Raw genomic sequence first — 15,271 nt, 5'->3', positions numbered from 1 at the left:
TTTGGAAAGAAGAACGTTTCAAATTCTTTAGTACAATAAATGCAACAAACATCACATGTCCAGCTGTAATTGCTGCCCTCTCGTCCTTGCCACATTCTTCCCCTGTGATTTGCAGTATTTCTCATTTGTGCCTTCATCGTACAGCAACTGTATGTCTTGTCACCAGGGCTTGTACTTCCCTGGGTTGCTGGTACAACACAAGTCCAAGACTAGCACTCTTCAGATACTACTCATCCTTGTGTTTGACAGGTAACCTGAAGGTGGGGAGACCTGGGCTCATCTCCCTCTTGAGCCACTCAGCAAATAGTTCAGCCTCTGTGCACAGTGTAGCGGTGACGGGACCACATGGGCATTAGGCGCACTGCAATATAACAGTTAAACTTGTCCATACATCTTGGACAGGGGTGGCAGACAAGGATGAACAGGGCTCGATGTGCCAGTCACCAAAGTCAGTTGCAAATCTTCAGTTAGGCTCAGCAGCATTATAAGGACCCCAGGACAGACCCCGTAATGTGGGTACGGACATGTAACAAAGGTGATGAGACAACTTACCATCCCAAAATAAAAGGGGGAAAAGACCTTCTCAGAATGAAACCTCCCATGACTCAACCAAAGAATACCCTGAGGTCTATGTACAGAGCAGGAGTCACAGAAATCACAGAAATCACAGAATGATAGGGGTTGGAAGGGACCTCTGGAGATCATCTAGTCCAACCCCCCTGCCAGAGCAGGTTCACCTAGAGCAGATTGCACAGGAGTGCATCCAGGCAAGTTTTGAATATCTCCAGAGAAGGAGACTCCACAACCTCTCTGGGAAACCTGTTCCAGTGCTCTACCACCCTCAAAGTAAAGAAGTTCCTCCTCATGTTTAGGTGGAACTTCCTATGATCAAGTTTGCGCCCGTTACCTCTAGTCCTGCCACTGGGCACCACTGAAAAAAGACTGGCCCCATCCTCCTGGCACCCACCCCTCAAGTATTTAGAAGCATTGATTAGATGTCGCCTGAGTCTTCTCTTCTCCAGATTAAAAAGACCCAAGTCCCTCAGCCTTTCCTCATAAGAAGGATGTTCCAGTCCCCTCATCATTTTCGTAGCACTTTGCTGTACCCTCTCCAGCAGTTCTCTGTCCTTCTTGAACCGAGGAGCCCAGAACGGGACACAGTACTCCAGATGCGGCCTCACCAGGGCAGAGTAGAAGGGGAGAATAACCTCCCTCGCCCTGCTAGCCACACTCTTCTTGATGCACCCCAGGATGCCATTGGCCTTCTTGGCCACAAGGGCACATTGCTGGCTCATGGTCATCCTCTTGTCCCCCAGGACTCCCAGGTCCCTTTCCACAGAGCTGCTCTCCAGCAGGTCAGCCCCTAACCTGTCCTGATGCATGGGGTTATTCTGCCCCAGGTGCAGTGCCCTACTCTTGCCTTTGTTGAATTTCATAAGGTTCCTCTCTGCCCAACTCTCCAGCCTGTCCAGGTCACGCTGAATGGCAGCGCAGCCTTCCAGTGTGTCTGCCACTCCTCCCAGTTTTGTGTCATCAGCAAACTTGCTGAGGGCACACTCTCTTCCTTCATCCAGGTCCTTGACAAATATATTGAACAGGACTGGATCCAGTACTGACGCCTGGGGAACACCAACCATGTCACCCCAACCATGTAGCACAGGGCAGGAACATGGCAGTTTGTCTCTTTCCCACACCAGTTTTAACTTCTTGATTTGTGTGGCAACACAAGCTTTGAGAGTTGCCCTGAGAAAACACATCCAGCAGATGAGTCTCTGAAGGAGTAGGCGGAAAGAACAGATCTGCGAGGCTGCGACCTCAAATTCAGCCTAATTCTCTTAATCAGAATGGTCTCTTCCAATGCCAGGCTTTTAAAAACTCTGGGCACACTACAGTCATCGAGATCAACACTGTAAAGTGAGGTTCACCGAAATCTGTCCTTGGTTTGGACCCTGCTCCTTCTTCAGTGACAGTGACCAAGGACTGGTGGCTGCAGCTCCAGGTGGAGAAAGTCTGCATGTTCCTCCCCTTATCTCAGTGAGGGACTGTGTACATACTTGTGGTGAATGTTAAACACACTCTTCCCTACACTTGCTTCCTGAAAACATAAATTGTGCAAACTGCAGCATAAGCATTCTTCCGACTTCTCCTGATAATTGGCTTAATGGATACCAAGAGCTGGAGGAGCAACGTAGTCTGCACAATTTATTGCTGCAGCTAATTACTGACAGTGTACATGTGCAGCATGTTACAAAGAAAGGAACATACGTAAGTGCACACATGCACAAAACATCCCTAAATCCTCTTTCTAATGAAAGCTCCCAATGAAATTTCCTGAAGTACTTCTAATCAAAGTCTTTGAAAAAGCAATCCAGTCTTAACATTGTTAATATCCTCCGAAAGTAACCTTTCACAGCCAACTTAAAAGCGTTTGGCTAGATGTCAGCACTTAAAAACTCTGAACATTTTGAGCCACAAATTCTAAAATCCTTTAAACAAGGTGGAAACTTAGTATTTTGATTGCTCACTGTCGGAAAGAGGGGAGCTTCACCAACAGCTTGATACAAAAGAATCGACTTTAGTTATGTCAGTCACAAATTATTTGTCTCTCTTGCTCCTCGCTCACACACAGGATCTGTTTCCTAAGGTTGCCAAGCCCGCCTTCTTCCCCTGAAAATGACAAAACCTGACTGTTCGACAAATACCCATTTCATCCTGCTGCATTTTTTGACCGCAGCCTGATGTTCTTTAATTAGCTGTTAAATTCAACATTTGCTTCCCCAATATCAACAGTTCGACAACACGTAGAATTAGTCAAATTAATTAGTCAAATTAGCATGAAGCTGAGATGTAGCCCATTTATGGGCCAGATCCAAAGCTCAATTAACTTAATTACTGCCTTAGCATTTACTTCAGCGTGCCTCGGTCCATCCCTGCATTCGGTTTAGGACCAGTCTCCCCTCTGGGCTTTGGCACTGCCTTGCTGGCTCTGCAGCTGCACAAAAAGGAGGGTCCCAGCCTCGGGGGGAGGCGTGCTGAGCCTTTCCAAAGGATCTGCAGGAGGTATTCCTCTGTGTCTGCAGAGGAACCCGCAGGAGAAGACGCGTTTGGGAAGGCGATTGGTGTGGGGACAGGGAAGCGGCTGCTGCCGGTGGCCGAGGGCGGCTTCCCTGCCAAATTCTCGTCTCATTGGGGTGAATGGACGTGGGAAGCCCCTTCTTCTGCCGTGCGGGCGCTCCCTCTGCCGCAGCACGGCTCGCCAGGGAGGGGCTGTGTCTGAAACCCCTCAGATATTGCCCAGATTCATCCGGCTGCTCCAGGGAATCCTGCCCACTTCCAACAGCGCTCGGTGTGGGACAGCAGTAATTGGATCATTGTTTGAGAAACAATGCATTTATGTGACCGTTGTTGGAGCTCCCCCAAAATACAGTTCACTCTCTTTGAACTTCAGAGGGACTTGAGCTTTTAAGCTTTGTACCCAAGTGACTCCCTAACCTCCTGGGAGAAAAGAAGGACATACGCTCCTATTTCCAAATGAACAGTCTCAGTATAGCTAAAACCAGCAAGTCATGCCTTCCAACAGCTGGATCTCCACCTGAATTTATTGCTGGCTGGTTGCCTAGCTGAAAGGCAGTTTGGCTGTGGCTTCGCTTTGTTACAGGTAAACCAAAGAGCCGCTGTCGGCACGCTCCGAGGACTGCATTGTAAGGGTGGCAAATGTGACAGAAAGTTGCCCGTTGCGGGAGCGGGATTACAAATATCATCGGCAAAAGTTAGCTGCATCTTGGGAGAAAAGGAGGGGATCAATATGGTTACTCTAAACTAATGAATTTCATCCGCCATCTGCTTTCTCCCCCCTTCCAAACTACTCATCTGTGTGCCCTTTTTTAGTTCTTTTCTCACTTTCCCTTCCATCTGTCTTCCTGGCTCAAGTCAGTTTATTATCGAGATAATTGTTAGCGTCGATAAAGCAGCGCTTCAGCACATACTAATCCCCCCAGAAGACTGAAGCAGAAAGTAATGAGGGAACGGGATAAGGTGTTCGGGACAGCACAGCTCAGGCAGGGACTAACACTGCACGACACCGGTTCCTGGAGGCAATGCCTCAGAAAGCACGAAGCTCCTGTACACGTAGTCCATGGGCAGCCTGGGGTCCAGAAAGCCCACGTGGAGAAGTTCCTTCTGCTGCAGCTGCTGTGGCTGCACAAAGCCTTGCTGCCCCTCCCGTATGTCTCCTCCTTCATGGAAATGAGGAAACCGCTTTTGGCAGAGAAAACAGGTGCTACCCGTCCTCTTTCAAAGCTGGGGTCAGATGTTTTCTCAGGCACGCAGGGCGGATTGTCAAATGGATCTTGGCTTCAACAGATGCAAAGAAATGCGTAAGACAATTTCAGAAGCAAAGTCACCCATCGGTAGGTGACTCAATACTTTTGAAAATCAAGTGCGTATTTTCTGCTGGAGTCCAAGTGGATTCAGATACGAATTGCTCAAAATTTCTGTTGCCCAGACTAGTCTGGCTGCTGCTGTACCAGGTGTTGTGTGTGAATCACACAACAAAATTCAGCCTCTGCCAGAAATTTCTTAAAACATCAACGATCAGTCTTAGCAGAATTACGACAAGATTGAAGATGATGAGGAGCGGGTGTTGGGTGGCACAAATGTAATAGGCCATGTCCCAAATCTACCACATCAGGCCTCCTGCCCCTTGATAATAACCATACGCTGCACCGATCTATACCAGCAACTCATTAACATCAATGGGAGCATTTTGCTTCTTTGTGTGGTTGGAGGACCAAGTGTGGCTCTTCCATTTATTTCCAGCCTAGAGTTCCCCTGACGTGAGTGAAAAACTGGTAAGCCAACAGTGGAGCGAACTCTGGGTCCCTAACCAGGGAAATGGCAGCTCTTTTTGCCAGCTGTTTACACTGAAATGTAAGAGAGAAAATCTGCTTTGAGAGAAAACCTGTGCAAGCTACTCGCCTCCAACAGTTTGCTCTTTGTAAACGTACTGCATCTATAGACTCACGCAGAAGCCATTTCAGATAGGCAGACTGCTCGTCTGTGTTACAAATGGTTTACGGCCAGTTGCGCAATGAAGCATGAACTGGGGAAACTGTAAATGAACCCATGTTTCTAGGCTGAATCTGTGGGAAGAGAAAAAAAGATGTCGTGAACAATTATAATGCCTGACTGGAACCATAGAAATCTGAGGGTGGAAGAAAAGACGCTCCACCAGTGTTTCGTTACCTTTTCCCTGCTATTCGCAGTTTCTTTGACCTCAGCCAGTGGAAATCAGCATCTTCTGTGGCCTTCAGCGGAGGAAGGTCAGTTGAAAACAAGTAAGAAACTGGCTCTGTTATTTAAGGAAAGGGAAGGGAAAGGGCCTGGAAAGTGGGGTATCTGAGGTCTTTTGGAAACGACTGTGCTCATCTTTGTCCTGAGGTTGTTCACAGTCTGAAACAGCACTCTGCTTTTGTCTGGAAGCAGGTTTCAAAACGAATGACGAGATAACTGCTCTCCAGCAGAGAGGTTATTCTAACACAAGTCTGGGCTGTAAAGTTCAAGGCCATTCTAGTGTTTTCTCATAGGTAACAAGTTTCAGCAATTTGGAGGTGTGTTACTGGTGCCAGAGTGAAAAAAACGTGCAAGAGCCTGGCAGTTCAGTACCAGCTACAGGTTTGACAGCTGCCTGTGAAAGAAGGTAATGAAGGATATATTCTCTCGATGGTTGAGCCTAAGCCCGCCAAGAGGCTCTAAATTCTTGACTGGCAAACACCAGGGCTCGCACTGCAGACAAAGGGCTTTACTGGCATCAGAAATCCCGCCAGAGTCAATGGGAAAACGGATAGCTGTAATGCTACCCTGTGACTGCTTGCAAGATCAAGGCTCATCATCCACACAGAGCAGCTTTAAAACTCTTATCGATCTGCTGTGTCCTTGCCACCTTTCTGTGCCCTTGCTTATCAAGGGGAGCACGGCCATTTTAACACCCCAACGCACTCTCATTGAAAATCTATGGCGATGGTTGTGGGTCACCGGGCTGATAAAGCGGGCGTCTCGCATTGCACCGTGAATCTCACTGGTGGTACTTCTGCCAGTGGACGAGCATTCTCTGCTGAGAGATGGAGCGCAGGTGCTTGAGGTGGGCATTGCTGCACCTGCTTCCTGCTCAGGGCAGCAAAAATTGCGGAGACAATGGCTTTGCTGGAGGCAGCACGCATGCCTTACGTGCTGCTGGAAGAGAGGAAGACTTCTGTGGTGTATTTGTATAAACTTAGACCTTCGGCAAGTCTCGATGCAGTTCAAAGAAACAGTCTGACTCATATTGCTTCCCCCCAAGTGCTGCACATCTTACACATACACACGCATACGCACACAAAATACATGCAAACAACATGTTCTACACATTTATCTCCAATCACAAAAAGCTTGCAAGTGATGCTGAGCTAAGGATAGGCATTATAATAGAAAAATGGCACAGAGCCCCAGCACAGACTCCAAAACACAAGTCACATTGCTCTGGAGGGAATTTCTGAAGTCCACTGAAGTTAGGGTCACCTTTCAAACACCTCCATTAACATGCGGACTGAGAAGCACCAGCCTTTCACAGCAATTTCCATTTGCTGCAAAGTCAGTCTGCAGAACAGCCAAAACATCCCTACGCCGCACATTGTTGTTTCCCTCCCCAAATCCATCTCCAAGGGGCTGCCAACAAACCTGAAACTATGGAACAGCAGCGCATTACTTTTTTTCCCAGATGCCACTCCCAAATCCTTCTGTGGAGAGCTGCATCATTTTGCAGCATCTGCCTCTAGACTATTCAAGCTGCACCACATTTGGGACGGGGAAAGTTTCATATTTTTGTCCAAGCAGCATCCGCGCTTTTGTACAAAGAGGTCAGCCAGCAGAGTGCAGGTTTCTTCTTACTGAAGTTCATGGAACAAGAGCGGTTTTACTGCTGGGGGAGCCCGATATTCCCCATGTCCAGCCAATGGACACATACATTTCGTTCTCTTCCCGTGCAGTGAGGAGGAGTCAGACCTCACCAGGCTCTCTACCCGACTGCTCACACTGGATGCCCCAGTAAAGTCCAGCCAGGTGTGCAGCGTTGAGCTGGCTGCAGCAGTTATAGTAGGATCCTGGTAGGAAAATACTAAGACTGGGGTATTTTTTCCCCTTCTTTCTCTGGTCTTGACAGGTTTACTAGCCCCTCCATGGAGAAGGAAGGCGACTGTACTCCTCTGTAACACGGAAATCATGTGTGGAGGGATCCCTCAGGTCTGGCTTTTCCCAGAACTTTTCCTGAGGTGCAACTTGCCAGTGCTTTCTGCTCACGGTTTGACTGTGCCATCCGTTTATTTACAGATGAATATCTCTCCTCACCTTGAAGAGCTTCAGGTCCCCTGCTGTCATTATCGTTGTCCAGAGTAATTAAGCAGAAAGCTGGGCCACTCCCCAGCGATGGTCCCAAACACATTCGGGTACCACTACCTGAGGGATTGCTGCAGACTTTGGTGTCGGTGTTTCCACAAGGGCAGAGTAATAAACCACGGTGGGGAGAAGCTCCCGGGGGCACACAGCAAGGGATGCCTGTGCTGTCGCCACTGCCAGGACAGGACGCAGGCCAGCTGCGCGGAGGCTGCAGGGACCGTCTGTCTGACCATCCACCCTGCTTCCCAGGCCGGTTTGTGCAGCCAGCGGTGAGCTGCTGTGGCTGCACGAATATCGAGGGACCGGCAGACGCGGCTTTGCTCTTGCGGGAGGCGGGGGTGCACAGCGTGCCGGCAGGTGAGGGCTGGAGCTGCAGACTGGTGCTTATCCCCCTCGTAAATCAGTGTCCGGCTTCTGCCCACAGAGACCGTCCGCACGGATGTCGCTGCTTTGCTGCAGAGGCAGGGCTGCAGATGTACCCAAAGGCCTCCTCTGCTTCATGTGCAAATCGTGTCCCGAGTTACAACTTCTCCTGAGGAACGGAGCAGCGCCTTTTTACTGCATAGCTATTGACAGATCCCAGTTCAGTCTCCCTTGAATTTCAGTAACTGCATTTATTTTCAAGAAATCGAACCTTTGATATTCTGCCCAGCACAAAAGGTCAGAATACACCCATTTCATCCTTGCAGTGAATTGAATTATCCCTCACAACAAGAGATGAGACACAACAGTTACAATGGATGGTGAGCAAGAACGGCTGCTCCCTTTATCTGAAATGAGAAAGTTTTCGAAATAGCATTGCAATCAGCATCCAAAGAAGGTATCCTTTTTCAGGCACTCTTTTCAACACCCCTTTACTGTAAAAAAGGAAAAAACCTCCAGTTCCTTGTATAGTATTTAAAAAAAAAAGAAAGCATTTCTGTGCCAGGTGAGAAATCCAAATTCCATTCAGTGCAATTTCAAAGAGGACAGATCATCTGGCTGTAAAGTTGAGGGCAGCCTCCTATAAATCTCACACACATCCATCCGTGTTTGAAGCCTACCGGTTACCATGGTTACCATGACATTGCTAGTCCTATTTATAGCCCTGTGCTATATATATTGCTTTCCAGAAGGAATAGACGGGATAGCTGACTGTGAAGGAATCTGGGAACTGTACCTTAGAAAAGAGATGTAGAGGGGGACAACTCTAGTTAAAGAGGGGCTGCTGAGGTCAGATGTTGGCTTTTGCAGCCTGGGGCCGCGACTCCCTCCTCACGTCAGAGCAGGCAGGAGGGGTGCAGTTGGCCTCGTGGCTCCTTCGCCCCAAGCCCACCCAAAGGACACCCGTGGCGAGGGAAAGCCGGGGGGGCTGCGCAGCATCCCTGCAGAGCGGACCGCTGGGGCAGGATTTCCCGGTGCTGGTCCACGTTCCTGAGGGACAGAAGGGAGCCCGTGGGTGGCAATGCAGGTGGGAGAAGGGCTCGGGACAGAGAGTGGCAATCTCCGATGTCAGCGCCCTCCGACACTGCGCCCCAGGGACAGGCAGCTGCAGATGTCTGCACCGAAGCAGGACACACTCCCCACCTCTGACAAGAGGACTGCATTTGGCTTTTCTTCCCCTCTGAAGCAGACTATATCATACACTCATGTAGTCATATATATATATGTATGTATGTGTATGTATATAATGCGTTGTGAAGAATATACGCTTTGTAAGGAGGAATGCAAAAAAAAAATCAAGTCAGTGGCAACATTTACACAGGGACTGCCTTGTGATATAGGATAAAGACAAACCTGCAGGTCTGTAGAAAAGAGAAAGGCAGAGAAAGAGAGTTGAAGGTAGACAAAGAGAGAGGGAAGGAAGGAAGGAAGGAAGGAAGGAAGGAAGGAAGGAAGGAAGGAAGGAAGGAAGGAAGGAGAGAGAGAGAGAAAGAGAAAGAGAAAGAGAGAGAAAGAAAGAGGAAAGAAAGAAGGAAGGCAGACAGGATGGATGGAGGGAAGGAAATAAGGGACAGAGGAAAGGATGAATCTTTAATAAAATGCTTCCCCAGTTTTTAATCTAATTCCACTTCCAGAAGCCAGGTTGTTGCCCAGGTCAGCTGTCAGCCTGAAGGGCAGTTTCAGCTGCCCAAGGGTAGATCAATAATATAGATAGAAAATGTAAAGGTAAAAGTCATGAAAATGGGAAATGACAACCTTAACAGCTGACACCCAAACCAATAGAAAAAAAGAAAGTTTATGAAAAATAACTGATATGAAGGTCTTAAATGGTGTCTCCTACAAAAAATTGGGGATTGATAATACGGGTCCCATTACAAGCAAAAATTCTGAGGAGGGAAGGTCTGCTCAGCCTACAGCTGAGCTGAAACCTCTTTGGGAAGCAGCTGAAAATGGGGCTGGATTACCTTTCATAAGAGCATGCACCACAGTTTCAAGACCGTTGCTTTAATGGTGAGTGTTTTGCTGATGAAAGACCTGTGGGAATGAGTGGAAACTGATGCCCGCAGAAAAAATTGGCTAAAGTCTGACCTGAACCAGAAAGGCGAGGTATTCTGTCACTCTGCTAATGACACTGAGATCTCCCTTTCACTAACTCTATGAACCTTAACTGGCATTGGTCCTGGCAGAATGTTAATTCAAAATATTTTACAATACATTATTTAAACTTGTTTTCAAAAGTTCTGTTATAAATGCCTTCTGCTTAGCTGCCTGTGGAACTGTAAAGACAGGTAATCCAAAGCTTGTAGACCATTTTGACAGGGAAAACCAAGCAAGCAGACAGCAAACCTCCTTGTGAACAGGCATTTAATAAGACAATCCCTGCTCTGGAAACACAGGTGTACTTGGAAATCACTCGCCGCTGCATTTTCCGTCCCCTCTTCCTTTTTGATGATGCCTACAGGCTGAGATTGGGAGTACAGGCAGGTTTAGTTAGGGAGTAGGGAAAAAGCCACCCCAAAACAACACAAAAAGGGGAAAAGAATATGAAGAGGGGACAAAACTAGAATTAGGTGCTGTTCTCCTCACTCATTTTAAAGGGATTTTTCCAAAAAGCAAAATATTTTCCCCCTTAAGTCATGCAAGGCAGAAACTGAATGTCCCAAAATAGATGCTTGCAGAGGCATTGTAATTGGGCTTCGGTATGAATTATAATGTCATGGCTGTGCCTCGACAGAGATTTTGCCCCTCAGCAGCTAGTTATGCCCATCCCATACAGAAGCAGTCATCATAATGTCAATATACTTTTGCTGTTGTCTGCAAATTACTAAATGGCCTAATGCCACTGTGAGCTTTTGTACTATTATTTTTCTTTGTATTGATTAAATGTAAATTATTGAGGAAAGTAACTGAGGAAATTCCAAGAGAGCAGAAATGATAGTCTCTGTAACTAGAGGCTGTCACTGAATGTGATACTTCTGACCTGATAATTTAATATAATGCTTATAATCCAGAACACTCCTCTCACAATGTATTATTTTGGATCTAATTTGCTTAAATGCCCAGCCAAGCACACTAGAGATGAAGTGAGAAAATCCATTTTTCAGAAGGAGAACAGATAAATCTTGAGGTGGCAGCAGCCAAAACAATGTTTGCATTCAGTTGCACCTGTGGAAAAAAGAGAGGAGGGGAAATAGTTGAAGTTGGAATTCAAATGGCTTTACACCAGTCTAAGTTGATTTTTTTTTTTTTTTAATTTTTATTTTTACAGCAAAACCCTATGGGAATTAATATTCCAATAGGATTCTATGGAAAAGTGATTCCTGTAGCAACTATTCTAAAACATATTGACTTGTTGATAACGAATTATGTTTTGCTTTACATTTGTAGTTGCATATGTAGGCGTCCTTCTAATCTCCACAATTCTGATTATAGAAGAAAGTGGACTTTTTACAGAATCCTTGAGGGGGCAAGATGCTGCTTCTTCAGGAACTTGGTCAGCAAAACTCTAACCCCAGCCCTGCAAACACAGATCACACCTCTCCTCCTGGGGCATAGGGCTTCTTCCTTTCACTCTAGTGTAACCCTCTGACCTTTTAAACTTTTCCACAAAAACATGCATATTATAAAATCACGTGCTGCTAGGCATTATCTGGGAATGCTGGATCACCTCTAGCATTGGGAGGCCATTAAACAGTATAGTTGAGTTTGTGTTTCCATTCCACTTTCACCCATTTATTGCAGAATTTAGAATAAACAGAAGGGACAATGAAGACGTGACTGGCTGTTAGCAGCGCTGTTGCAGCCTACAAGCTTCAGGTGCTTGCTACCCATAGCTCAGATCTGGATTTAGATGCTGGATGCAGCAAGACAGAGAAGGGCTTAGCTATGTGAGTGAGTAATTCTCATTTTACTGAGAAGGATTTAGGAAGTTATCGCTTTCCATAAAATCCAAGGTGTTAAGTTAGGATCTGAAATGAAATCTCACTAGATACTTTGGCCTGATAGTGAAAGTCTATTAATAAAATTTGTGACTTCGACCTTCTAGAATGAACAGCAGTGTGCAATGCCTGTGCAATAAAACTTCTACCTAAAATCTCAATGATGATGTTTAAAGAAGGCTTACTTATCAGACTGCTGAGATGTCTTTTAACACTCCTACTGATTTTGATCAGGAGTAAGAGGAGGCAGCTTTCAGATGCAAAAGTTCAAATGCAAATAAAAGAATGTGGAGAATGTACTTAAGTTTTATAATGCAATAGTTGTAGGTTATTTAACCTGTAAAATGAGTGCTTTCCCTTTTCCTTGCTTTGGAGCCAGAAGAACTTTTGTATATTGCTATATTCTTCTCAGTGCTACATGCCAAGAAAGTAACTTTGCCTTCTCATTGTTATTCCCAGGTGTCTTCCCATCTATACCCACGTACTGAGCTCTCAGCTTTCCTTGACCATCTCTGTTTTGCAGGTCCAAATGTTCCCACTTGATCCTCAGAGTGCAGCATTCAGGATAGGTCGAACCGAAAGCTGGTCTTGCTGCTCCCCAACCAAACCTTTTTAACAAAGCATAACACAGTGTAAACAATGAACATCTGTCATGGTCAACTCCAAGACTAAAAAACAGGCAGGTGTGCACCCTTTCAAGCACTATGAAAGCAATCGCATAGTAAAACAATTGCATATTACCAGAAAATCTACAATATTAAGCTACTCCAATACTGTTATAAGCAGACAATAGTATGTGAAGCAAACTTGCATGTAAATATCATTTCTACAGCTGAAATGGTTTAACCTGATGTAGATAACACAAGAACAGTACCAGAAAGTGTCAAGGAGGCTGAAAGAAAACAAAGCATGTTTCTCACCTTTTAGAAGCTGTGAGAAAATATATATTTAAATAGAAATTCTTGCAATTAGCAGCTCCGGGGCACAGTGGCTTTTCTTGTAGGACCTGATTTTTTCTTTTAAGTGTTCCTCAAAGTGGTACCTTACTCTTGCAGAACTACTGCTGTTCTTGGTATTTTCCATCACCCCTTTCACAAGTGTCAACTCTTTAGCATTATCTACATATTCAGCAGTATTTGGACTTTTACAGTATTAGTAAGCTTTCTTTGTCAGAACAAATTATTGAGTTTATCCAGTACTGTTTACTTATATAGTGATGCTTTTCTATTTCTAGTCAATCTCCCTTCCAGTCTTGGCAAGCAGTCTTTTTGATCATTAGAAGCTGATACTGGGCATACAAAGTGGCTCCAGCCTGCCTTTTATCTGCCAGGCAGTATTCAGAGATTGATCTGAGTGGTGCAAACTAAAGCAGCCACAGGGCATGCAAATTTTTGTTGACAGGAAGGTTTCCCTGTGGACCTGCTGAAGATCCCCAGGTCCCCACTGTGCTCCAGCTCTGCATCTGATGAACATAAAACTCCTTCCATGACAGTCTCTGCCAGAATTCTCCAAAGAGTCCTTTCCATGGCATAGGAGGGATTATATATATCTGTCTCTCTACAGGCAACAGGAATATCCCATAAAATCTGTGACCTGGTAACTTGGGTTAGAAAATTAGTCATATGTAAATTATCTTGAACTTCCTAGAGTGTTTTTTCTTGCTACCTTTTAAAATATATCTAGAATTATTAATAGTCAGCACAGTAATGACTCTGAATCTCGTAGTAAGTTTTTGTTGGTACTGTTATCCTGAGGGCAAAAGGCAAAAAGCCTGTGCTCTAGAGTTACTGCACATTGATATGCAGCACCAAGACAAAGGTATTAAAAGTCCCTTTTCCCAAAGATTTCTTTTTCTAACTGGGTCTGGGAGAATAGCTTCCTGGTTTGATGGCTGGATACAGGCAGTTTGACAAACCTGTTTTGATTGGTATCAAAACCCAAACCATGTATGTTGACAGGGGGGAAAGAAGAGGGCAGCATGGAAACCTTCCAAATTTTGTGAAAAGACAGAATAATTATGAATTTGGGTCATCCCTAGGAAGAATAAGTGACTGAAAAGCCATATATTAGCCTGGGAAGTGCAGGCGCCCAATGTATGAAGCAGCCCTGATCTCATATCTCTTCAGGTGCAGTGATCTGCTGCAAATTGAGTTTCCTGATGATGTGAATCCCTGCGAGCTGCCTTTGTCACATTACCAGGTATCGTTTTCTTTTTGTCTTCTATGGAAATTTCTGCTTCTCACTCCATTGCACATAAAGTCAAACGGGAGCTTTGCCGTGCAAATACCTGAGTAATGAAAACTCCAGTACTTCCATGAAACCTTGACACCACAAACAACTTAGAGCAAGAAAAGAAAATTTTGCAAGGACAGAGACTCTCTTTTCAGAAGGACAGTAGTGGAAAATAAGATTTCACAGCAGGAAAGGATTAAGGACAGTTGATAAAATAATAACAACTTGTTAGGCAATAAAGTGATCAAAGGGCCCAGTTAGCAACAGAAGTAATTGCTTTCTGTTTGCCTCAGCACAGGCTGTGTCTGCTGTGTCCTATAAAGAGTAATTACAAATGGCATGATTTTAACCTCCAGTCTCCTGAGACATCATTGAAAGTACGATTGTATGGTGCCTTACCCTTGACAAAAAAAGCATGTGTTATAAGTAGGGAGCATTAGAGTGCAACTGTGCCCCCCAGAAGGTCACTGAGAAGAGGAGTCAATTCATTTAGCAGGCTGGTTTGAGGTCTCAGGAAAGAAGGAGCACAGTCCTCAGTTTTACTCCCAAGATTTATTCAATACAGCTGATGTTGTGAGCATGCAAATACCAGCTAGCAGAAAGGCTGCCATAGATGCCGTAAGTGAGTCAGGTATGCAGAAGAGAGAGAAGACAAGAAGGTGCTTTCATAAGCAAGTAGCTTAATTCTTTATGTAGCTAAATTCTTTTAGGAGCATCAGTGACTTAATCAAGATGACCATGTAAAGTATCTCACCTTATTTATTAAATGGAGACACTAAAATTTTTTTGTATTAAGTGTAGTAGTAAACAACAGAGGGAGGGAAACAACTAAGTCCACTTTTTCAACATGCTGTTCCCCAGTCTTTTGTCTGTGACCCATACAGTACGAGCTACTCTGTGCTGCTGCTAGTACCTGACAGTTGTGCAGGTGACAGAGCAGAATCCCCTTCTTTGTGTGCAGCATGCCTCTCATTTTCAGAAAAAAAAAATGCTGTGCAGCATGCCTCTCATTTTCAGAAAAAAAAAATGCTACTGCATAGTGCATCCCTAAGTGCACATGGTAGATCGAGCCAGCAAATCAAATTCTGATTTACTGAACTGCATGAAGTAGAGAAGGAAGAAAGGGGGAAGAGAACAGTGTGGGAAGAAGGAAGATACAGGAGAGTTATTCCCTTATGAGATACTGATTAAAACTAATTTATGCTACCAGGAAAGGAGGGAAGTTGATTGAGGTCTCAAGGCTGGGAAAG

This window comes from Gavia stellata, chromosome Z (genome assembly GCF_030936135.1).
Source record: "Gavia stellata isolate bGavSte3 chromosome Z, bGavSte3.hap2, whole genome shotgun sequence".
In the NCBI taxonomy this organism is placed as follows: Eukaryota; Metazoa; Chordata; class Aves; order Gaviiformes; family Gaviidae; genus Gavia; species Gavia stellata.
This window is presented reverse-complemented; position numbering follows the sequence as displayed.